The 25,591-nt window shown below is 42.7% G+C and overlaps 1 non-coding gene across 1 annotated transcript; it reads left to right on the top strand.

Annotated features, from left to right (window-relative positions):
* Positions 1-7,132: 7,132 nt before the first annotated feature.
* On the top strand, positions 7,133-7,269 carry LOC119935277. The gene has a single exon (XR_005453168.1). It is a non-coding gene; the product is annotated as a small nucleolar RNA SNORA7 (small nucleolar RNA).
* Positions 7,270-25,591: the final 18,322 nt, after the last annotated feature.

The raw sequence follows: 25,591 nt of genomic DNA, 5'->3' as shown, positions 1-25,591 counted from the left end.
GCTACTGTCTGTTTCCCTTTAAAATTATATTGGGGAAAATTGGATCTGGAATCATCTTTTCTCTGTTGATGTGCTGATCAGAGGGTCAGAAAGTGGGGTCTCGGCTGAATTCAGTTGGACGAAGAGGTCGGGAAACCTGGAATCTTTTAAAAAATAAACAGAAATTGAAGCCGTGCCTTCAGCTTGTGCTACCAAGCTCCCACTTGTTATTTATCTACAAGAAATTGAGTCACAAGTCTTTAGATTCCTGGGGATTATTGCCCCAATGGAAAATTACATTTTTGAGATTTATGGAAGCGATGGATGGGCCATTCAGACACATTCAACTGCCTCACTGCCTTCTTTTCACTTTGGAATATTTTCAAATGGTTAAATTATTCTTACATTTTCAAAATGGACAATACTCTGCATTTCCATAAGATTAAAAAGTTTGCATATCTTTAGCCCCAGTAACGAGAATTCCTGCTGATCTCTCCTGTCCCTTTTAGACTGTGAGCCCACTGTTGGGTAGGGACTGTCTCTATATGTTGCCAACTTGTACTTCCCAAGCGCTTAGTACAGTGCTCTGCACACAGTAAGAGCTCAATAAATACGATTGGTGATGATGATGATGATGATGTCCCAACAGAGTCCACCCCTGGATAATTCCACACTGCAAGCCATCAGCTGGCATTAACTGTTCCACTGTTCCTTCGCATAATAGCCTTGGTTTAATCACTTTAAGTAGTCTCCAGTGAGTTGTAAAGAAATGTTTTTGTTGGATAATCCCAATTTTTAGATTTCAGGTAGATTCCAACATGCTCCTCTAGGTCTCCTGCATAATTTTCTATCCATGTGATATATTGAATTTCTATACCAATTTTCTGTAATTTTACTTGAGGGACACTTAGAACTTGATAATTGTTTTTTTTTCTTAATTGATGCACCAGAACCTTTGCTTTGTGTCTTTCAGTCTGAATGTTTAATAGCAGGGACTACTGACAAGATTTTTTATTTTTCTTTTTAAATGGGATGTTCTCCAAACCCTTCATCCTTCATTCATTCATTCAATCGTATTTATTGAGTGCTTACTGCATGCAGAGCACTGTACTAAGCACTTGGGAATCAATCAATCAATCGTATTTATTGAGCGCTTACTGTGTGCAGAGCACTGTACTAAGCGCTTGGGAAGTACAAGTTGGCAACATATAGAGACATTCCCTATCCAACAGTGGGCTCACAGTCTAAAAGGGGGAGACAGAGAACAAAACCAAACATACTAACAAAATAAAATAAAATAAAATAAAATAAATCAGCAACATATAGAGATGGTCCCTACCCAATAATGGGCTCACAGTCTAGAAGGGGGAGACAAACAACAAAACATGTAGACAGGTGTTAACAGACCCCATTTACTTCACTCTGCTCCTTCCACCATCTATTACCCAAATTCCAGAAATTCCCATTCATGGTTGCTTAACACAGGCTATTCTAACTTCAACAAACTTATCATTTATTCCCTCCTTTTTGTTGGGAATGACAGGGAAAAGCACAGGCCTGGGAATCAGAAGACTTGAGTTCTAAGTTTAGCTTGTCCACTTTCCCGCTGTGTGAACTTAGGGGTCATTTACCTTGACTGAGCTCAGTTTCCTCATCTGTAAAATGGGGATTAAATACCGGTTCTCCATCTCTCTTAGACTGTGAGGCCCGTGTGGGACAGGGACTGTGTCCAACCTATCTAGTATCTACCCCAGCACTTTGTACAGTATTTGACACACAGTAAAAGCTTAAAAATACAACCATAATATCTTATGTGTAGCCTACATTGTGTATTTGATTAAACTGCATCCTGTTTCATCACTCTTCATATTTCTGTCTCCAAACCCTTCTTGCCACCTAAAATCTTAGATTGTGAGCTCCCAAGGCGCTGTGTTTTCTCTCTCATTGCTTAGTACAGTGCTCTGCACACAATAAACACTTAGTACTACTATTGCTGTTGCTACTACTACTACTATTACTGAATTGAAGTTAAGGCTGAGGTATTTATCCAATTAACCTATATTTTTATAAATGTCATAGATATCAAAGAGAGGAGACTTTGTCTGAAGCATCCAAATTGCTTGACTAGGATCTCATTTAATCAATTCTCCTCTTCACCTGGCCTAGGGAGATACAGCCTCTTCCAATTGTCAATATTGGTTTGCTGCAATTAAACAGATCCTTTACCCAAGGCCTTGAAAGTATTTTTTTAATGTTTAATGTTTCTAGAGAAATGTTCTGATTTGGGGAGGTGGAAAAAGCATATTTCCCATCGTTCAGAGTTGGACAGGTACAACCATCCCCATTTGGCAGCGGGGAAATTAAGACACTGCTGATGAGAGGTCAGAAGGGGCTGACGCAGAGCCAAAGATACAATTTTCCCTGTTCCCATTAATGCTACATCAGAGATTTAATGATGCTGAGAAGTCAGTCACCTGATTTTTTCCCCACCTACTCACATAGATCACTGCCTCAGCTTGCATTGGCAAACTTCCTTACCTTTTTTCATTTGGTGTCACAGAAGCCTGGAAATTTCTTCCATTTAATAATAATAATGATGGCATTTATTAAGCACCTACTATGTGCAAAGCACTGTTCTAAGAGCTGGGATGGTTACAAGGTGATCAGTTTATCCCATGGGGGGCTCACAGTCTTAATCCCCATTTTACAGATGAGGTAACTGAGGCCCAGAGAAGTGAAGTGACTTGCCCAAAGTCACACAGCTGACAATTGGCGGAGCAGGGATTCGAATCCATGACCTCTGACTCCAAAGCCCGTGCCCTTTCCGCTTAGCCACGCTATAGTGGGTTGAATCTTAAGATGGCGATGTCTCAGAGCAAATCAAGTGCTTACTACAGTGCTTTGTACACAGTAAACTGATTCTTATATCGATATCTGTCTCCTCCCGCTAGACTGTAAACCTGGTTTGGGCAGGGATTTTTTTTTAATGGCATTTATTAAGCGCTGGGGAGGTTACAAGGTGATCAGGTTGTCCCACGGGGGGCTCCCAGTCTTAATCCCCGTTTTACAGATGAGGTAACTGAGGCCCAGAGAAGTTAAGTGACTTGTCCAAAGTCACACAGCTGACAATTGGTGGAGCTGGGATTGTTTCTCTTTTTTGCTGAATTGTACTTTCCAAGCGCTTAGAACGATGCTCTGCACTCAGTAAGTGCTCAATAAATACGATTGAATGAGTGAGTGAAATCACTGCCATCTTAGGATTCATCACATTCCCAAGCAGTGGAAGGTTCCAAGCCACTGGTTAGAAAGCTTTGCATTAAAGTGTATTTCCTATGCCAGGCCCCAGGAACGTCAGAGGGATCGCGCATTGAGTTTGTTATATTCTGTTTGATGTTCGTCATTACTGTTGGTTCTTAAGTTATTGCCAAATTAATGTGCAGACTTGCATAAAATATTGAATTACACTGGTTTTACAACAGTAAAACGCTTGCCACTTCATGGAGCCAAGTCAGCACTATCCTGTGCTCTCAGAATGATTTTATTTGTATTTGGGTAACAGTTCTGATGCTAATATTAGCTTCCCTTAAAACCTTTTCCACTGAGAACTTATTAACCATTCTCCAACTCGTCAACTTCCAGTGGATAAAAGCACTTTCACTTAATTCGCTAATGTGCTCAACACTTCAGTGTCAGGTTAAATAGAATGAGGGGTACAACACCTCCCTTGAAATTTATGAGTTTCTTGCAGACTTGGAGTTGGAATCTGCTGATCAAAAAATAAACCTTCTTCAGACACGTGTGGCTAGTAAGATAGAACCCCTAAACAGTTAACTTTCAAAATGGGATTTTTGGCCTACTAGAGAAACAGCCAGAATTTGAGGAAACAGAGGAGAGTTTTGATTAGTAACTTCTCACCGAACCCCTTGGGAACTTGACCTTTTCTTACAAAGTCCATGTGAAAAAAAAAATAGATTGGAAATTAGCTAGATCACATCCGTAGGATTTGTTACTAGACCTTTGCATTTAAATTTAGTACAAAAGTGTTCTAAAAGGTTAAATTTGAGATTCCCTAATAGTTCACGAGAGGGAAATGGGGTATATTAGCTGGCCATCCTGCATATCGGAATGGGTGTCATGGAGAATTGACTCTTAGGAAAACCCCAGCCCAATTATGCAAGAAACATTATCTACTCCTACCAACATGACCAACAACTGAGCATCTCTCCATATTAAGACCATTAAGAATATTCTTAACCAGAAAGTCTTCAAGGCTGGGGTTCTGTCAGAAGAAAATATCAGAACTCATTTAATGAGAATAAATCAAAGACCAAAGTGTTATCTTCAGAGGAAAAAGCAATTCTTCAACAACACCTTGTGGGTCCTCCTCGCCTCCACAAAGGGGATAATAATAATAATAATGATGGCATTTGTTAAGCACTTACTATGTACAGAGCACTGTTCTAAGCACTGGGGAGGATACAAGGTGATCAGGTTGTCCCACATGGGGCTCACAGTCTTAATCCCCATTTTACAGTTGAGGCAACTGAGGCCCAGAGATGTTAAGTGACTTGCCCAAAGTCACACAGCTGACAAGCAGCGGAGCCGGGATTAGAACCCATGACCTCTGACTCCCAAGCCCAGGCTCTTTCCACTGAACCATGCTGCTTCTCATGTTGTTTTTTGATGTTTTTTGAAGTTTATTTTGTGAAATTCAGAACAAGCCAAAAGGCATGTATGACGTTGGCAGGATGCTAAGGATACAGAGGAACAAAATAATTTAGCAAAATTATTTCTAGACTGTGAACCCGTTGTGGGCAGGAATTGTATCTATTTGTTGCTGAATTGTACTTCCCAAGCACTTAGTACAGTGCTCTGCACACAGGAAGCACAAACCAGCATGGCTCAGTGGAAAGAGCCTGGGCTTTGGAGTCAGAGGTCGTGGGTTCAAATCCAGACTCCGCCACTTGCCAGCTGTGTGACTTTGGGTAAGTCACTTCACTTCTCTGTGCCTCAGTTCCCTCATCTGTAAAATGGGGATTAAGACTGTGAGCCCCGTGTGGGTCAACCTGATCACTTTGTAACCTCCCCAGCGCTTAGAACAGTGCTTTGTACATAGTAAGTGCTTAATAAATGCCATCATCATTATTATTATTAATAAATATGATTGAATGAAGCAATGAATGAATTAATTAATTTAGCACCAAAATAATCCAATGACTTCTCTGACCAAGTGTTAATCGGCGATGGCTGTACCTTCATCATGGGCAAAACAATATGATTTCACAAGGACTGTGATACAAGTGCTTAGTATAGTGCTCTGCACACAGTAAGCACTCAATAAATAAGATTGAATGAATGGGGACAAACATGTAGATGATTTTAGACTTTTAGACTGTGAGCCCACTCTTGTAGACTGTGAGCCCACTGTTGGGTAGGGACTGTCTCTATATGTTGCCAATTTGTACTTCCCAAGCGCTTAGTACAGTGCTCTGCACATAGTAAGTGCTCAATAAATACGATTGATGATGATGATGATTGTGAGTCAGTAAGGTTCTGGACAATGACAATTAGCCTGAAGGAAGGACAAGGTTCTCTGCATCACCCTGTACCAGGAAAACGCCATAACCTGACGAGGATTTCCTAACAGAATGCTAAATGTTATCACTGAATTACATTATTTAAAGTATGTACCAAAGAGCACCCTATCCAATGAGTCAAAGAGAATGGCAAAGTAAATCAAGAAGACCAAGATATTCTTTGGGAGACTGCCATCTGAACTATGGTTCTGATGCTATTATTATTATTATTACTATTATCATTATTATTTCTAGCATTTTCCATATTTAAAGCTTTGCATGGTTCCTGGCTTATAGGGTTTTACAATCTAAGTGGGTGCCAGAAACTTTCATAGTGCAAAAGACTGTCATGCAACTCAGGAAAAACAGATTAAACTCAGAATAATAAGTTTGATCAATCAAAAATATTTTTGTCACTTTCATTCATCGAGAAGCAGCGTGGCTTCATAGAAAGAGCACGGGGTTTGGAGTCAGAGGTCATGGGTTCTGGTCGTGTATCCATAGACTCACCGTACCTCGTTCTCACCTGTCCTGCCATCTACCCACGGCCCACGTCATCCCCCTGGCCTGGAATGCCCTCCCTCTGCCCATCCGCTAAGCTAGCTCTCTTCCTCCCTTCAAGGCCCTACTGAGAGCTCACCTCCTCCAGGAGGCCTTCCCAGACTGAGCCCCTTCCTTTCTCTCCCGCTCGTCCCCCTCTCCATCCCCCCCATCTTACCTCCTTCCCTTCCCCACTGCACCTGTATATATGTATATATGTTTGTACATATTTGTTACTCTATTTATTTATTTATTTATTTTACCTGTACATATCTATTCTATTTATTTTATTTTGTTAGTGTGTTTGGTTTTGTTCTCTGTCTCCCCCTTTTAGACTGTGAGCCCACTGTTGGGTAGGGACTGTCTCTATATGTTGCCAACTTGTACTTCCCAAGCACTTAGTACAGTGCTCTGCACACAGTAAGCGCTCAATAAATACGATTGATGATTATGGGTTCAAATCCCTGCTCTGCCATTTCAATCAGTCGTATTTATTGAGTGCTTACTGTGTGCAGAGCACTGTACTAAGCACTTGGGAAGTACAAGTTGGCAACATATAGAGACAGTCCCTACCCAACAGTGGGCACAGTCTAGATGCCATTCTCTTTGCCATTTCTCTTTGCCAATTGTCAGCTGTGTGACTTTGGGCAAGTCACTTAACTTCTATGGGCCTCAGTTACCTCATCTGTAAAATGGGGACTAAGACTGTGAGCCCCCCGGGGGACAACCTGATCACCTTGTAACCTCCCCAGTGCTTAGAACAGTGCTTAGCACATAGTAAGTGCTTAATAAATGCCATCATTATTATTATTATTATTCATTCATTCAATAGCGCTTCTTGAGTGCTTACTATGTACAGAGCACTGTACTAAGCAGTTGAGGGAATACAATACAATATATGGCAGATGTGACCCCTGTACTCAAAGAGCTTACAATATATTCCAGTTACCTTTTAAATGATTACTATAGCCAAAATCATGCTAAGTGCTGGAGTACAATAATAGCAGTGGTATTTAGGTGCTTACTATATGCCAAGACCCCTGTCAGGGTCACACCTGGAGAGTTTCCAGTACTCTATCAGTCTTGGCTACAGAAGGGAGAGTCAAGCAGAGGCCTACCCATTCCATTCCTAGCTTGGGTAGTGGCTAGCGGTAGAAGGCAATCTGCTACAAGTCAAAACTCACACGTGCTGGGCAACAGCGGCATGGGAGAGAATCAAGGGCAAAGACTCGAGTTTACTGCGTGGAAGGAGGTGATGGTAAACCACTTCTGGATTTTTATCAAGAAAAGTCTATGGATACACGACCAGAACAATTGCATATGGAGAGCGGGGTGTTCTGGGAGAGATAATAATAATAATAATAATAATAATAATAATGGCATTTATTAAGCACTTATTATGTGAAAAGCACTGTTCTAAGCGCTGGGGAGGATACAGGGTGATCAGGTGGGACTCATAGTCTTAATCCTCATTTTACAGATGAGGTAACTGAGGCCCAGGGAAGTGAAGCAGCATGGCTCAGTGGAAAGTGCATGAGCTTTGGAGTCAGAGGTCATGGGTTCAAATCCCAGCTCCGCCAATTATCAGCTGTGTGACTTTGGGCAAGTCACTTAACTTCTCTGCGCCTCAGGTACCTCATCTGTAAAATGGGGATTGACTGTGAGCCCCGCGTGGGACAACCTGATCACCTTGTAACTTCCCCAGCGCTTAGGACAGTGCTTTGCACATAGTAAGCGCTTAATAAATGCCATTAAAAAAAAAAAAGTGAAGTGACTTGTCCAAAGTCACATAGCTGACAAGTGGTGGAGCTGGGACTTGAACCCATGACCTCTGACTCCTAAGCCTGTGCTCTTTCCACTGAGCCACGTGTCCATTGTGTCTCTATGAGTCGGAAATGACTCAAAGGCATAAGACAAGACAATATGCCAAGAACTGTGCTAAGTATTAGTACACTAATCCGATTGGTCACAGTACCTATCCCACATGGGGCTCACAGTTTAAGAGGATACGAGACCATTAAAAGCAATTAAAACCAGCAGTTTCAGCAGTAAAAAAAGATATATCTTGGTCACGTACAGTGGCACTATTTCCTGTATTCTAGGTATAGGAAAGGCAGGCTCTGGTCCATCCTCTGATCCTGGAGAAGGGGATGGAATGGCACCAGACTCTAAGCTCCATCTAGGCTGTAAACTCTTTGTGGGCAAGGAATGTGTCTGGTATGTGGTTATATTGTTCCCTCCCAAGCGTTTAGTACAATGCTCTGCACACAATAAGTGTTCAGTAAGTATGATTGACTGACTGACATATTGTTCTGGTCACGTAGGACAGGAGGAGTGTACTTCCCAAGCACTTAGTACAGTGCTCTGCACACAGTAAGCGCTCAATAAATGCGATTGAATGAATGAATGCCCTTGTCACTGTGTGTACTCTGCCAAGTGTTTAGTAAGTGCTCTGCCCAGAGTAAGCACTCAATAAATATGACTGATTGACTGCATAGTAATAATAATTATGGTACTGGTTAAGCGCTTACTATGTGCCAAGCACTGTTTTAAGTACTGGGGTAGATACAAGGTAATCAGGTTGTCCCACGTGGGGCTCACTGTCTTAATCCCCATTTAACAGATGAGGTAACTGAGGCACAGAGAAGTTAAGTGACTTGCCCAAAGTAACACAGCTGGTAATTGGTGGAGTCAGGATTAGAGCCCACCATTTCTGACTCCCAAGCCCGGGCTCTTTCCACTAAGCCACGCTGCTTTCCAATGGATGAATGACTCCACCCGGTTCCTGGAGCCCCTGTAGCATGGAGACAACGTGACCATCTCCAGGTTTCTGCCCATGCTAAGCTCCTGAAGAGTGGGGGACTACTTGGCTTCTATGATAAAATACATACTGAGGGGCATTCGAGGTAACACTCACCAACACGACCTCAGCTGGAATCGTTGACAACATCATACCCAACAACTGCTCTGTGGTGAGCTGAAATAGTGTAACTCTAAACAGGGTGGACAGAAGACCATCACAGATGCAATAAAACAAAACCTCAAATGATGTGGCACATCAGCGGGTAATTAGGAGATACTCAAAGTATACAGTAAGTCCTGTGTGGGACAAGGACTGTGTGCAGCCCGATAAACTTACATCATCAATCGTATTTATTGAGCGCTTACTGTATAAAGAGCACTGCATTAAGCGCTTACATCTACCCAGCACCTAGACAGTGGTCGGCACATTGTAAGTGCTTAACAAATACCATTAAAAAAGGGAGAGAAAGCAATGGAACAGAGGTCAGCCTGGCAAATCAGAAATTAGGTGTGGCTGTCTTAGAGCAGGGGCTTTGGAAGGGCTTGTCTGTCATCCATCTCGTTGCACAAACTGATAAAAATGTCACCATCGGTAGTGTCATTTTTTCTCTCTCCCTCACTCTTTCGTTCATAAAGCATATATACTTATATATATAAAACATACATAAATATGAGTGTATGTATACACCCATGTGTGTATATAATAATAATAATAATAATGATGGCATTTGTTAAGCACTTACTATGTGCAAAGCACTGTTCTAAGCGCTGGGGGGGATACAATGTGATCAAGTTGTCCCACGTGGGGCTCACAGTCTTAATCCCCATTTTTACAGATGAGGTAACTGAGGCTCAGAGCAGTTAAGTGACTTGCCCAAGGTCACACAGCAGACTTGTGGTGGAGCCGGGATTCGAACCCATGATATATACCTGGATATATTTGCATAGAGATACACATATATAAATAAAAATAAAAATAAATGATGGTATTTGTTAAGCACTTACTATATGCCAAGCACTGTTCTAAACGCTGGGGTAGATACAAGGTAATCAGGTTGTCCCATGTGGGGCTCACTGACTCAATCCCCATTTTACAAATGAGGTAACTGAGGCATAGAGAAATGAAGTGACTTGCCCAAAATCATATAGCTGACAAGTGGCGGAGTGGGATTAGAACCCAAGGCCTCTGACTCCCAAGCCTGTGCTCTTTCCACTAAGCCGTGCTGTTTCTCATACATGCAAACACTGCTTCACACACAAACACACACACACAGTCTGGAACAGGGGTAGTCTAGATGATGTCATCAATTGATTTCATCAATTGATCCGTCCTTCAGTAGTATTTACTGAGAACCTCTGTGTCGGGGAACTCTGTTAAGTGCTTGGCTTAGTATAAAACACAGAGAAAAGGTAATCATGGCCTCCCAGGAGGCTTCCAGTGGCTTAGTGGATAGAGCAGGGCCTGCGAGTCAGGAGGACATAGGTTCGATTCCTAGCTCTGCCACATAATAATAATAATGATGGCATTTGTTAAGCGCTTACTATGTGCGAAGCACTGTTCTAAGTCCTGGGGGGGATATAAGGTGATCAGGTTGCCCCCAAAATGGGCTCACAGTCTTAATCCCCATTTTACAGATGAGTCCCAGAGAAGTGAAGTGACTTGCCCAAAGTCACACAGCTGACAATTGGCAGAGCCGGGATTTGAATCCATGACCTCTGACTCCAAAGCCTGTGCTCTTTCCACTGAGCCACGCTGCTTCACATGTCTGTTGTGTGACCTTGGGCAAGTCACTTAACCTCTCTGGGCCTCGTTTCATCTGTAAGCTGGGGATTGGGAGTGTGAGCCCCATGTGGGACAGGGACTGTGTCCAACTTTTTCATTCATTCATTCAATTGTATTTATTGAGCGCTTACTGTGCGCAGAGCACTGTACTAAGCGCTTGGGAAGTACAAGTTGCTTACCTCAGTGCTTAGAACAGTGTTTTGCACATACTAATTACTTAAAAAGTACCACAACCATCATAATGATAATACCACTGGGTCTCATAGGAATTGGTAAGTTTATATACAGTATGTCTTGAGGAATCTGTGTCTCTTAAAAAATGTGCTCTGAGATATTTTAGGATCTCTGGGCACCAGCTCGTTGTGGGCAGGGAATGTCACAGTGTAGGTCAGTGGAAAGAGCACGGGCTTTGAGTCAGAGGTCATGGGTTCGAATCCTGGGTTTGCCACTTGTCAGCTGTGTGACCTTGGGCAAGCCACTTAACTTCTCTGTGCCTCAGTTACCTCATCTGTAAAATGGGGATTAAGACTGTGAGCCCCATGTGGGACAGCCTGAGTACCTTGTAACCTCCCCAGCGCTTAGAACAGTGCTTTGCACATAGTATGTGCTTAACAAATACGATCATCATCATTCTTCTTATTATTATTAGAACAGTGCTTTGCACATAGTAAGTGCTTAACAAATACTATCATTATTGTTCTTGTACTTTTGCAAACGCTTAGTACAGTGCTCTGCACACAGTAAGCACTTAATGAATATGTTTGAATGAATGAAGCTCTGATTTCATATTCCTCTCCAATCAACTGTTACTATCACTGATTTTTGGTGTACTACGGGATATGGGGAAATATCTTTACTTTCTTGTCTTATGCTGTCGAGTTGTTTCCAACCCATAGCGACACCACAGACACGTCTCTCCATCTGCAATCGTTCTGGTAGTTGGATCCATAGAGGTTTCTTGGTAAAAATATGAAAGTGATTAGCCATTGCCTCCCTCTGCGCGGCGAACTTGAATCTCAACCCTCGACTCTCTCCCGTGCTGCTTCTGCCCAGCACAGGGGAGTTTTGACTGGTAGTAAATTGCCTTCCATTCCCTAGCCACTGCCCAAGCTAGGAATGGAATGGGTAGGCCTCTGCTTGATGCTCCCTCCAGTAGTTGAGACTGGTAGAGGACTGGAAGCTGGAATGAATAATAAGAATCATATTTATTATGCACTTATTATGTGCCATGCTCTGTGATAGATCCAATACCTGTCCCACATGAGGCAATCTTGGAGTTATCCTTGACTCACACCTCTTATACAAACTACATATTCGGTCTGTCACTGAATCCTATCGGTTCTACCTTCACAAAGTCACTAATGAAAATAATAATATTATTATCAATGAAGCAATGGTATTTATTGAATTGACCATTTGCTGTGTGCAGAGCACTATACTAAATGCTTGGGAGAGCACACTACACGGTCTCAGTTTACAAATGAGGAAACTAAGAAGTTAATAATAATAATGGTATTTGTTAAGGACTTACTATGTACCAAGCACTGCTCTAAGCTCTAAGGGAGGTACAATCAATCAATCAGTCAATCATATTTATTGAGCGCTTACTGTGTGCAGAGCACTGTACTAAGCACTTGGGAAGTACAAGTTGGCAACATATAGAGACAGTCCCTACCCAACAGTGGGCTCACAGTCTAAAAGGGGGGTAAAAGCGGGGGGAAAAGGGGGGATCACAAGGTAATCAGGTTGTCCCATATGGGGCTCACGGTCTTAATCCCCATTTTACAGATGAGGTAACTGAGGCCCAGAGAAGTGAAGTGACTTGCCCAAAGTCACACAGCTGACAAGTGGAGGAGCTGGGATTAGAACCCACGACCTCTGACTCCCAAGACCGTGCTCTTTTCACTAATACACACTGTTTCTAAATGACTTGCCCAAGGTCACACAGCAGGCAAATAAATGGTGAAGCTGGGACTAGAACCCAAGTCTCCTGACTTCCAGTCCCATACTGGAAGTGGACGAATGGTAAGTCTAATGGGTCGAAGGAAAGTTATATCTTCTTCAGGAATTCATTAATTCATTCATTCAATAGTATTTATTGAGCGCTTACTGTGTGCAGAGCACTGGACTAAGCACTTGGGAAGTACAAGTTGGCAACATATAGAGACGGTCCCTACCCAACAACGGGTTCACAGTCTAGAAGCGGGAGACAGACAACAAAACAAAACATGTGGACAAGTGTCAAGTCAGAATAAATAGAAATGAAGCTAGATTAATTAATTCATTCAATCATACTTATTGAGCGCTTACTGTGTGCAGAGCACTGTACTAAGCACTTGGGAAGTACAAGTTGGCAACATATAGAGACGGTCCCTACCCAACAGTGGGCTCACAGTCTAGAAGGGGGAGACAGACAACAAAACAAAACATGTGAACAGGTGTAGATGCACGTCATTAACAAAATAAATAGAATAGTAAATATGTACAAGTTAAATAGAGTAATAAATCTGTATAAACATATATACAAGGCTGTGGGGGGGAGGGGTAGGAGGTAGGCCGGAGGCGTTGGGGAGTTGGAGAGGAAAAAGGGGGCTCAGAATGGGAAGGCCTCTTGGAGGAGGTGAGCTCTCAGTAGGGCTTTGAAGGGAGGAAGAGAGCTAGCTTGGTGGATGTGGGGAGGGAGGGCATTCCAGGCCAGGGGGAGGACGTGGGCTGGGGGTCGACGGTGGGACAGGCGAGAATGAGGTACAGTGAGGAGGTTAGCGGCAGAGGAGCAGAGAGTACGGGCTGGGCTGGAGAAGGAGAGAAGGGAGGTGAGGTAGGAGGGGGCGAGGTGATGGACAGCCTTGAAGCCGAGAGTGAGGAGCTTTAGCTTGATACGTAGGTTGACTGGTAGCCAGTGGAGAATTTTGAGGAGGGGAGTGACATGCCCCGACCGTTTCTGCACAGAGATGATCCGGGCAGCAGTGTCAAGTATAGACTGAAGTGGGGAGAGACAGGAGAATGGGAGATCAGAGAGGAGGCTGATGTAGTAATCCAGTCGGGATAGGATGAGAGATTGAACCAGCATTAAATCCAATGACATACAGTAGCTATTATCAATCAATCAGTGATATTTACTGAGCACTTACTATGTGCAGAGCACTGTACTAAGCACTTAGGAGCTATCCACCTGTTTCCTGAAAGATCAGCTACGACTCATTTTGAGGAAAAATAAATCTAAAAATATGGAGGAGGAAGAATTTTAAAGATGGTCCGAACATTTTCAAAGGCCTTCTGGGGATACTTGGCAAATCATAGCTAACATTGTTTTTGTTATTGAGATGATTCTGCTTAGAAGCTGTTTGCTATATTTCTCATATCGTTTTCTTTGTCATTGGAAACATTTGCATGAAAAAGGATGCGTGAGCTAAGTTCAGCTGGCCTGCTGCTTATTCCTCTCTTGAATTGGTCTTCGTTTGTGGCACTGCAATTAAGTGCTGTGAAGATGATTGTATCTCAAATAGAATATTATAATTTCAGGATATAAATAAATTGCCAAATCCAGATGAAATCCCAAGAGATAAGAAATCCTCTTTAGTAGAAGGAAAAAGTCCTTGGGCAATCTGCTACACTCAGAATTTTTTTTTTTTTAATTAACAAAATTGTTCCCAAGTGGAACACTTTCCAAAATGCTTTGTGAGACTAGGGAATAATTTCACCCAGAGCAGGGTCAGGGGGCAAAGACATTGATGATTACTACTTCCTTTACCCTCCTCAAGCCTTTTCAATGCCAAGGTGTTTTTTTTTCAAATGCCTTCTTCTAAGTTAATGAGGCTTGGCAGAGTGGTGTGGTCTGGATTCCTGTTTTCTAATCCTGGTCCTTTGACAATAGCTTTTCCTCCATAGCCTTGGGGAAAGTCACTTATGACTAATTAAGCACTAAATTGCTCTCACAAATAGGTGGGCCTGTTGGATAAGGGAGTATATCCCCTCGTGTCTGGTGTAAGACAACACTGGTATCTAGGGCTGCACTTACATATTAATCCAATTTTTCCTTCAATTATATGGATGGGAACAAGTCATTAATGATGGTGAGAAAGGGTGGGAGAGAAGGATTTAATAGGAGAAACTGAATTGGGCAGAAATAGGTGCCTTTATTCTCTTTTCCCTCAGGGTAACGGAGGAAGATTGCTCCTTAGCTGCTGGGTGCTTCTTGTCTTATGTTTCTGTCACTTGCATTTTATTGATCCACTTGTGCAGATGTGGCTGAATAATTCCCTTTCCAGATTTTCTAGAAAATTTATTCCCTTTCTAGATTTTAAGTGCTTTGAAGTCAGAAACCATACCTTGCTTAATGATAACTGGGCAATTTGTTAAGTACTTACTATGTTCCGGGCACTGTACTAAGCACTGGGGTAGACACAAGATAAGCAGGTCCCATTTAGGGCTGATAGTCTAAGTAGGAGGGAGAATGAGGCAGGGTCTGTGTCATACACCCCACCTATAAACTCTTTCTCAGTGCTTAGTACAGTGTTCCGCACACAGTAATAATTATAATGATAATAACTGTGGTATTTGTTAATCACTTACTCTGTGCCAAACATTATATTAAGCACTGCGGTAGATACCAGATAATCAGGTCCCACATGGAGCTCACATTCTAAGTAGGAGGGAGCACAGGTATTGAATCTCCATTTTGCAGATGAAGGAACTGAGGCACAGAGAAGGGAAGTGACCTGCCCAAGGTCACACAATAGGTCAGGAGCAGGGCCGGGATTAAAACCCAGGTCCTCTGCTTTCCAGGCCCATGCTCTTCCCACTAGGTCACGCTGCTTCTGAGTGCTTAATAAGTGCTTAGGAAGTGCTTAATAGAACAGTGCTTTGCACATAGTAAGTGATTAACAAATACCATCATTATTATTATTAATAGATATTATTACTACTCCTACGAAGCAGCAGTAGAGAAGCAGTGTGGCCTAGTGGATAGAGCCCCCAGACTGAGTCCCCTTCTTCCTCTCCCCCACCCCATCCCCCCTGCCCTACCTCCTTCCCTTCCCCACAGCACCTGTATATATGTTTGTACAGATTTATTACTCTATTTATTTTACTTGTACATATTTACTATTCTATTTATTTTATTTTGTTAATACGTTTTGTTTTGTTGTCTGTCTCCCCCTTCTAGACTGTGAGACCGTTTTTGGGTAGGGACCACCTCTATATGTTCCCAGCTTGTACTTCCCAAGCGCTTAGTACAGTGCTCTGCACACAGTAAGTGCTCAATAAATACGATTGAATGAATTAATGAATAGAGCATAGGCCTGGGAGTCCGAAGGACCTGGGTTCTAATCCCGGTTCCTCCACTTGTCTGTTTTGTGGCCTTAGGCAAGACACTTCACTTCTCTGTGCCTCAGTTCCCTCATCTGTAAAATGGGAATTAAGAGTGTGAGCCCTGTGTGGGACAGGGACTGTGTCCAACCCAATTTGCTTTTATCTACCCCAGAGCTTAGTACAGTGCCTGGCACATAGTAAGCGCTTAACAAATACCATAAGTATTAACAAATACCATAAGTATTAGTAGTGAATGGAACACCAGCCTGGGAATCAGAAGGACCTGGTTCTAATGCTGCTCTGCCCCTTGTTTGCTGTGTGACCTTGGCCAAGTCACTTGACTTCTGTGGGCCTCAGTTCTTCCCTCCTCTGTAAAATGAGGATTAAGACTGCGAGCCCTGTAAAGGACAGGGAATGTGTCCAACCAGCTTGCCTTGTATCTACACCAGTGCTTAGAACAGTGCCTGACACATAGAAAGCGCTTAACAAATACCATATATCAGCCTCGCTTGGTGGCTAAAGCTTGGGCTTGGGAGTCAGAGGTTGTTCATTCATTCATTCAATCATATTTATTGAGCGCTTACTGTACGAAGCGCTTGGGAAGTACAAATCAGCAACATATAGAGCAGGTCCCTACTCAACAACGGGCTCACAGTCAAGAACAGGGAGACAGACAACAACACAAAACAAGTAGACAGGTGTCAATACCATCAGAATAAATAGAATTATAGCTATATATACATCATTAATAAAATAGAGTAATAAATATGTACAAATATACACAAGTGCTGTGGGGAGGGGAATGGAGTAGGGTAGAGTGACGGAGTGGGGCAATGAGGAGGGGAGGAGGAGAGGAAGAAAGGGACGCTAAGTCTGGGAAGGCCTTCTGGAGGAGGTGAGCTCTCAGTAAGGCTTTGAAGGGAGGACGAGAGCTAGTTTGGCGGATGTGTGGAGGGAGGGCATTCCGGGCCAGAGGTAGGACATGGGCCAGGGTTGACAGCAGGAGTGGCGAGAACAAGGCACAGTGAAGATGTTAGCGGCAGAGGAGTGGAGTGTGTGGGCTGGGCTGGAGAAGGAGAGAAGGGAGGTGAGGTAGGAGGGGGCGAGGTGAGGTGATAGAGAGCTTTGAAGCTAAGAGTGAGGAGTTTTTGCTTTATTCAAAGGTTGATAGGCAACCACTAGAGATTTTTGAGGAGGGGAGTGACATTCCCCGAGCATTTCTGTGCAAAGATAATCTAGGCAGCAGAGTAAAGTATAGACTGAAGCGGGGAAAGACAGGAGGATGGGAGATCAGAGAGGAGGCTGATGCAGTAATCCAGTTGGGATAAGACAAGAGATTGAACCAGCAACGTAGCAGTTTGGATGGAGAGAAAAGGGCGGACCTTGGTGATGTTGTGGAGGTGAGACCGGCAGGTTTTGGTGACAGATTGGATGTGTGGGGTGATTGAGAGAGCAGAGTCGAGGATGACACCAAGGTTGCAGGCTTGTGAGACAGGTAGGATGGTAGTGCCATCTACAGTGACAGGAAAGTCAGGGAGAGCGCAGGGTTTGGGAGGTAGGATAAGGAGCTCAGTCTTGGACATGTTGAGTTTAGATGATGAGCAGACATCCAGTTGGAGATGTCCTGAAGGCAGGAGGTGATACGAGCCTGGAGGGAGGGAGAGCGAACACGGGCGGAGATGTAGATTTGGATGTCATCACCATAGAGATGATAGTCAAAGCCATGGGATTGAATGAGTTCACCAAGGGAGTGAGTGTAGACAGAGAACAGAAGGGGACCAAGAACTGACCCTTGACGAACACCTACAGTAAGGGGATGGGAGGGGGAGGAGGAGCCCCTGAAGGAGACTGAGACTGAAATGCAAGAGAGATGAGAGAAGAACCAGGAGAGGACAGAGTCTGTGAAGCCAAGTTTGGCTAGTGGGTTGAGGAGAAGGGGAAGGTCCACAGTGTCGAAGGCAGCTGAGAGGTCAAAGAGGATTAGGATAGAGTAGGAGTCATTGGATTTGGCAAGAAGGAGGTCTTTCGTGACCTTTGAGAGGGCAGTTTCGGTGGAGTGTAGGGGCCAGAAGCCAGATTGGAGGGGGTCTAGGAGAGAGTTGGAGTTGAGGAATTTGAGGCAGCGAGTGTAGATGACTCGTTCTAGGAGTTTGGAAAAGAAGGGTAGGAGGGAGATAGTGTGATAACTAGAAGGGGCACTGGGGTCAAGAGAAGGTTTTTTTAGGATGGTGTTGACATGGGCATGTTTGAAGGCAGAGGGGAAGGAACCAGTGGAGAGTGAGCAGTCGAAGATGGAAGTTAAGGAAGGGAGGAGGGAAGGGGTGAGAGTTTCCATAAGATGAAAGGGAATGGGGTCTGAAGCACAGGTGAGTGGAGGGAGGAGACCTCATCTGAAGATACTGCTGGGAAGGATGGGAAGGTAGCAGAGAGGGTTGAGAGCAGGGGGGTGGGAGATGGAGAAGGGGGAGGGGTGATTTGGGGGAGCTCAGACCTGATGGTGTTAATTTTACTAATGAGTAGGTCATGGGTTCTAATCCTGACTCCACCACTTGTCTGCTGTGTGATCTTGGAGAAGCCACTTCACTTCTCTGGGCCTCAGTTAACTCATCTGTAAAATGGGGATTAAGACTGTGAGCCCCATGTGGGACAACCTGCTTACTTTGTATCTACTCCAGCTCTTAGAACAGTGCTTGGCACATAATAAGCGCTTAACAGATACCATCATCCTCATTATTATTATTAATACCACATCATTAAGTCAGGGTCTGTTAAAATCAGATCTCTGAGAGGATTTAATCAGAAAATAATTGGAGTGATATCACCAATCTTTTGAGAGGCTGGAGGTTTCAGCCTGTATAGGGCACTTCTCACAACAGGACTCAATAGGCTTGCCACCCTATGAGCAGGCCAAACCGTAATGCCCAAAAGCTGGACGTCCAGGGCATTCTTTAGGTTCAGAGCCCAATTTCAAAGTGACCCCTTCGCCCTTCCCCTCTCTGCCAAGCTTGGCCCAAGTGAAATTAGTATCGAGAAGCAGTGTGCTCTGGCGGAAAGACTACATGACTGGGGTCAGGATATATGCTTCTAATCCTGGCTCTGCCCCTTGCCTCTAGTGTAAAATTGGAAAGTCACTTCTCCTTGCTTCAGTTTCTACATCTGTAAAATGAGGATTAAGGACTTGGGCAGGGACTGTGTCCTACCAGATTCTACTCTTATCTAACCCAGCACTTTGCACATAGTGAGCATTTAACAAATACAATTATTAGTATTGTAATCCTATGTCTAGTGATGCCAGTTCTGAAGGGCGGGACTAATATCATCGATCGACAAACCCTGATCTGGAATTGGGTCTGTATGGGTCACAGACTAGCAGCCTTTTAGGTGGGAAGGGCATTCTTAGCTATCCCATCCTTTACTACTTCTCCCCGCTTTTTGGAGCAGATTGGAAACCAGAGGAGGTCGGATTAGTCAAAATGGCAGCTCAATTTCTGGCTTCTCACCCACGTTGGTTCTGTCTTCACCTCACGTTTCCCACCCGACTCTTTATCCCTAACTCTCTTTGGGTCTTTCATTTTATATCTGTAATTTATTTATTTATATTAATGTCTGTCTCTCCCTCCAGACTGTAAGCTCTTTGTGGGCAGGAAATGTGTCTGTCGTTACACTGTACTCTGCCAAGTGCTTAGCATGGTACTCTGTGCACAATCAGTGTTCAGCAAATAGGATTGACTGACCAACTCATTTTCCTATCAGAATGTCTCTGTGTCTCTGATTGGGTCTTGCCTCTCTGTAACTCCTTTCACTATTTCTCTCTGAACGGTTTTGTCTCTCTGGCTCTGAATAATAATGATGGCATTTATTAAGAGTTTACTATGTGCAAAGCACTGTTCTAAGCACCGGGGCATTTACAAGGTGATCAGGTTGTTTCACAGGGGAGCTTACAGTCTTCACCCCCACTTTACAGATGAGGGAACTGAGGCCCAGAGAAGTAAAGTGACTTGCCCAAAGTCACACAGCTAACAAGTGGTGGAGCCGAGATTTGAACCCATGAACTCTGACTCCAAAGCCCGGGCTCTTTCCACTGAGCCACGCTGCTTCTCCGTTTCAGGGATCAGCAGCATGATGTAGTGGACAGAGCATGGGCCCGGGAGTAAGAAGGTCATGGGTTCTAATCCCAGCTCCACCAATTTTCTGCCGAGTGACCTTGGGCAAGTCCCATCATTTTTCTGTGCCTCAATTAATGGGGTTTGAGACTGTGAGCCCCACATGGGACAGGGACTGCTTGTATTCATTCATTCAATCGTATTTATTGAGCACTTACTGCATGCAAAGCACTGTACTAAGCGCTTGGGAAGTACAAGTTGGCAACATATAGAGATGGTCCCTACCCAACAGTGGGCTCACAGTCTAGAGGGGGGAGACAGACAACAAAACAAAACATATTAACAAAATAAAATGAATAGAATAAAAATGTACAAGTAAAATAGAGTAGTAAATATGTACAAACATATATACAGGTTGCTGAGGGGAGGGGAAGGATGTAAGGTGGGGGGGATGGGGAGTGGAAGGAGGGGGAGAGGAAGGAGGGGGCTCAGTCTGGGAAGGCCTCCTGGAGGAGGTGAGCTCTCAGTAGAGCTTTGAAGGGAGGAAGAGAGCTAGCTTATAATACTGTATATTTCTCAAAAAGTTATCACTGCTTCATTCTTCAAGTTATCTGAGTACCTTATCTATTAATTCTAAAGAAAACTAAAAACTGGTAAGAATAATGGTAAAATGTTTCCCGATCCTACAGAGAAAGCCGCCTATTTCAAAGCAGCGTGGCTCAGAGGAAAGAGCCCGGGCTTTGGAGTCAGAGGTCATGGGTTCAAATCCCGGTTCCACCACTTGTCAGCTGTGTGACTTTGGGCAAGTCACTTAACTTCTCTGGGCCTCAGTTACCTCATCTGTAAAATGGGGAAGAAGACTGTGAGACCCTGTAGGACAACCTGATCACCTTGTAGCCTCCCTAGTGCTTAGAACAGTGCTTTGCACATAGTAAGTGCTTAATAAATGCCATTATTATTATTATTAAGCCCAGTACTTAGTACAGTGCCTAGTACATATTAAGTGCTTAACAAATACCATTATTATTACCTCTTAGGCCATCTTTCCTGGATTCCTGGAAGCCATGTTCCTTGGAAGCATCGTGGTAAATTCATTCTCATTCTCCAAATGAAAAGTCAACTACTATCCCTACAATATCATTCTATGCTGAGGTTTTGAGAAAAGTATTTTGAAAATTCAGCGTGATTATAGTACTGATCCTAGAGATAAGGAATTCCACGCTGAACAAACATGTTTACTTACATAAAATTTCCTTTTTATTTCATAATTGTTTTTTATAGGATCAGAAACTTTAAAATAACAACTTTAGTCTTTAAGACATACTGCAGTAAGGTAGTTCAGCATCTTGCTCATTAATAAAGATTATTTGCATTTGCTTTAATGCTTCTTTACAAAGAAATTGAGATTTAATGCTTGTCTAAGCTAATAGAACCAATGGTACTTTAATATGTATTTAATGGCATTTCAGCTCTCTCTATAGCAGAAAACAATGATGATTATTAATACTCAGTAGCTTTGAATGAAACAAAATGCGGACATTTCAGGGGAGGCAGACATGGTATTTTAAAGTCCCACAGTCTCCTTGATTTTGCTGGAAATAAAAGCTTTTAAAGCAGAGGGCAAAGCTTTTACCTTCCATTTAGTCTCAAGAGTTAACAAAATTGCAGTGAAAGAGCATGAAGTAAAGTAATACAACTCATCAAAAATGAAGGAAAAGAACAAGTTTCAATTCCTGTCCTTGTGATATTTCAGTGAAACATGGGCTGTTAGCCATGAGTTCTGGGAAAGGATTTTCCTACCTACCTGTGTAAATATCTTCAAATGATCAGCTGAATGAAAAGGAAGTATGTTCCAAAACGAAAAGAAAATCTCATGGGTAGGACCACAATTCTGATCACAAGTCTACCACCAAGGTGCACCTATTAATAGCTAAGGCAGAATTGTCAAGAATGCCAAGTCTTTTGCTTAGACCATTTACTTTCCATTTTGAATTTTTTGGTCTTCATTTTGAAGTTGTAAATCTGCCTATAAGTGAGCCCGCTGTTGGGTAGGGACCGTCTCTATATGTTGCCAACTCGTACTTCCCAAGCGCTTAGTACAGTACTCTGCACACAGTAAGCACTCAATAAATATGATTGAATGATTGAATGATATATTTTAAAAGAGCCAATGTGTTGTGAGGTTGGATTCCGGAGAAATGGCAAAGCACACATTCATTTGCTGTCAAAGCAACTACTTCGAACTAGAATCTATGCCAAAATGACTCAATCCATTTTCAGACTCAGTTCTTGGATCTTTTAAATTCAATAATAATAATAATAATTATAATAATAATAATGGCATTTATTAAGCACTTACTATGTGCAAAGCACTGTTCTAAGCACTGGGGAGTTTACAAGGTGATCAGGTTGCCCCACGGGGGGCTCACAGTCTTAATCCCCATTTTACAGATGAGGTAACTGAGGCCCAGAGAAGTTAAGTGACTTGCCCAAAGTCACACAGCTGTCAAGTGGTGGAGCTGGGATTTGAACCCCTGACCTCTTACTCCAAAGCCCGGGCTCTTTCCACTGAGCCACACTGCATCCCTAATTCAAGTGAGAAACCTCTGAAGTTGTATAGTAAGACTATCATTTCGAACTGGCAAATGATCCAGTGGGATGGCCAAAACGTTCCATTAATTCGTTCCTAACATTCATATTTCTAATTTTAATTATTTTAGGACACTTAGTATAAGTCTGAGCCCCTAACTCCACAGGACATGAGAAAATGGTCTTGAGGGTCCAGCTGCTTAGCATAACGTAGTGGATAGAGCACAGGTTTGGGAATCATAAGGTCATGGGATCTAATCCCTCCCTGCTTTGCCACTAGTCTGCTGTGTGACCTTGGGTAAGTCACTTCCCTTGTCTGGGCCTCAGTTACCTCATCTATAAAATGGGGATTGAGACTGTGAGCCCCACATGGGACAGGGACTGTGTCCAACCCAATCTGCTTGTATCCACCGCAGCTCTTAGTACAGTGCCTGGAACATAGTTAAGTGCTTAGCAAATACCATTATTATTATTATTATCATTATTTAGGCATGTGACCTCAAAGATCATGATTGGAATTTCAAAGGAATCTTCTCTGAAACACAACCTGCACTCTGGTGATTCTGAGAAACACAACTGATTGAATCATTTGTTAATAATTTGTGGAAAGTGAAATGAGGCAACAAAGTTTAGTGCCTGGGTATCAGGAGAGAAGAGTTCTTTTATCAGGTCTGCTCCTGATTAGTGAAACTTTTCTAGATTTCAGACACGTCTACCACCCACATTCCCAAGTTGCTCCAAAGCTCAGTAAGGCAGTTTAAGCAAAGCACTTTGTATTTTTCAGAAGAAAGGTGCCGTATCAATACAAGGCATTAATGTTTGTCACTTAGAGTGTCGTCTGAAATCTAGGAGTCGATCAGACTTCTCAGTTGTTACTGTCTACTTACATAAAACACTTTAGGATTATACAGTCAATTTCATATTCGTGACAAGGTTTTTGTTAACTCACTCTAAAAGGGAATGCTAAGCAGTGAGATCAATGGGCCTTTAGAAGTAACTCTGTATGTGACCATCATTTTTTTCCTAAATCTTCTCTGGTAGCTACCTAAAGGTGTAGTTTCCAGTCCTGAATTTCAACAGATTTCATTGACTAGTTTCCTCACCGAGTTAAGCACATTGCTTGAACTAGTTCACTCATTTTTTTTTAAAAAAAAGAAACAATAAAACATAGAGGGAGCCGATGTATTATAAATAGGAGTGGCAATTCTGTTATATATTTCTGCCAAATAGTTGGAAGTGAGTCAGAGCAATAGTGTTTGCAATGACTGAAGCTGGAGTTTCAATCCAAAGCTAATGGACTGCTTTAAAGGCTTGTTTATCATTTTTCCCCTCTAAGTGTAGCTATTTGCAAATTTTCCTGAAAGTATGCTGGGTAGGATTCTGAGCGATTGAATGCAATGCTGTTCCTTCATACTTGCACCAGGGTCAGTAACTAACATCATCCAAAGTAACTGAAAATTCAAGCCCGTGTGCCTGAAACTTTCGACAATTCAGGAAAGATAAATTGGAAAAGTACCATAGGCATTAACTTGCGTAAGTTTGTGATGAGGGAGACTCTTCACTTTTAGAAGATGATAGATAAAATGGAATTTTCTGTTGCGTTCTTAAGTCTGAATATGGAACAGCCTCCTGGGTCCACACTGGCTTGGAATTAACCTATCCTAGTACAATTTCATCAATGCATTGCTCTTATTCTATAACTTGACCAAAGTAAAATTGGATCTCCATCTTCCTGGCTCATTAACAGGAGGAGCTCCCAGATTTCAGCCAAATCTCAATCACTCAGTCAGTGGACTTTAACTCTAGGGATCCACTACTAGGACGATTGCAGATGGAGGGAGGGACATTCTGGGAGAGATGTGTTCATGGAGTCTCTATGAGAAGGAAACGACTTGACAAGATAAGACAAGACTGTGTACAGAGTACTGTACTGAGCTCTTGGGAGAGCGCAATCAAGGAAGTAATCACAAACCCTGCTCTCAAGCAGTTTACAGTCTAGTGGAGTCTCATTAATTGTGAATTATGTTACTGAAATCATCAGGCCTTGATAATAATGATTATAATCATAATTTGTTAAGCACACATTATGTGCCAGGCACTAATAACAAATGCCTAAATTTTTAAATTAGTGTCCCTTTCCTCTACTTTATTTTTAAATCAAGCATTCAATTTGTTGTAAAGAAGCAGCATGTCTTATTGGGAAGAACACGGGTTTGGGAGTCAGAGGATGTGGGTTCTAATCCCGGCTCTGCCACTAGTCTGCTATGTGACCTTGGGCAAGCTATTTAACTTGTCTGTGCCTCAGTTACCTCATCTGTAAAATGGGGATTAAGACTGTGAGCCCCATGTGGGACAATCTCATTACCTTGTATCTACCCCAGGGCTTAAAACAGTGCTTGGCACATAGTAAGTGCTCAACAAATACCATAATAATAATTATTATTATTATTAATGACTAAAGAGGCTCAGAGCATAATAGCAGAGTTTGGAAAAAGGCAACAAAATCAAGTAAAAGTGTTTACAGATCTTTAGGGACACATTTAGTGCAAATCAAAGGAGATAGTCATTTATTGAGAGCCTCCTATGTGCAGAGCATTCATTCGTTCATTCAATCGTATTGATTAAGCACTTACTGTGTGCAGAGCACTGTACTAAGTGCTTGGGAGAGTACACTACAACTAAGTTTGTAGACAAGTTCTCTTTCCTCAGGAGTTTACAGTCTAAAGGGGGAAGGGAAATGATAAAGTATAGTCCCTACTCTCATGGAGCTTGAAATTCAAAGAGAGGCTGTAGAGAGGGAAGGGGAGAGAGAGGCAATAACATAAAAAGAATTAATTTACAGGGGTAAGCAATGAAACCACAGAAAAACAAACCACTCTAAAAACGTACATATTAGGATGTGATTGCCC

Source organism: Tachyglossus aculeatus, chromosome 1 (genome assembly GCF_015852505.1).
Source record: "Tachyglossus aculeatus isolate mTacAcu1 chromosome 1, mTacAcu1.pri, whole genome shotgun sequence".
Lineage (NCBI taxonomy): Eukaryota > Metazoa > Chordata > Mammalia > Monotremata > Tachyglossidae > Tachyglossus > Tachyglossus aculeatus.
This window is presented reverse-complemented; position numbering and strand designations above follow the sequence as displayed.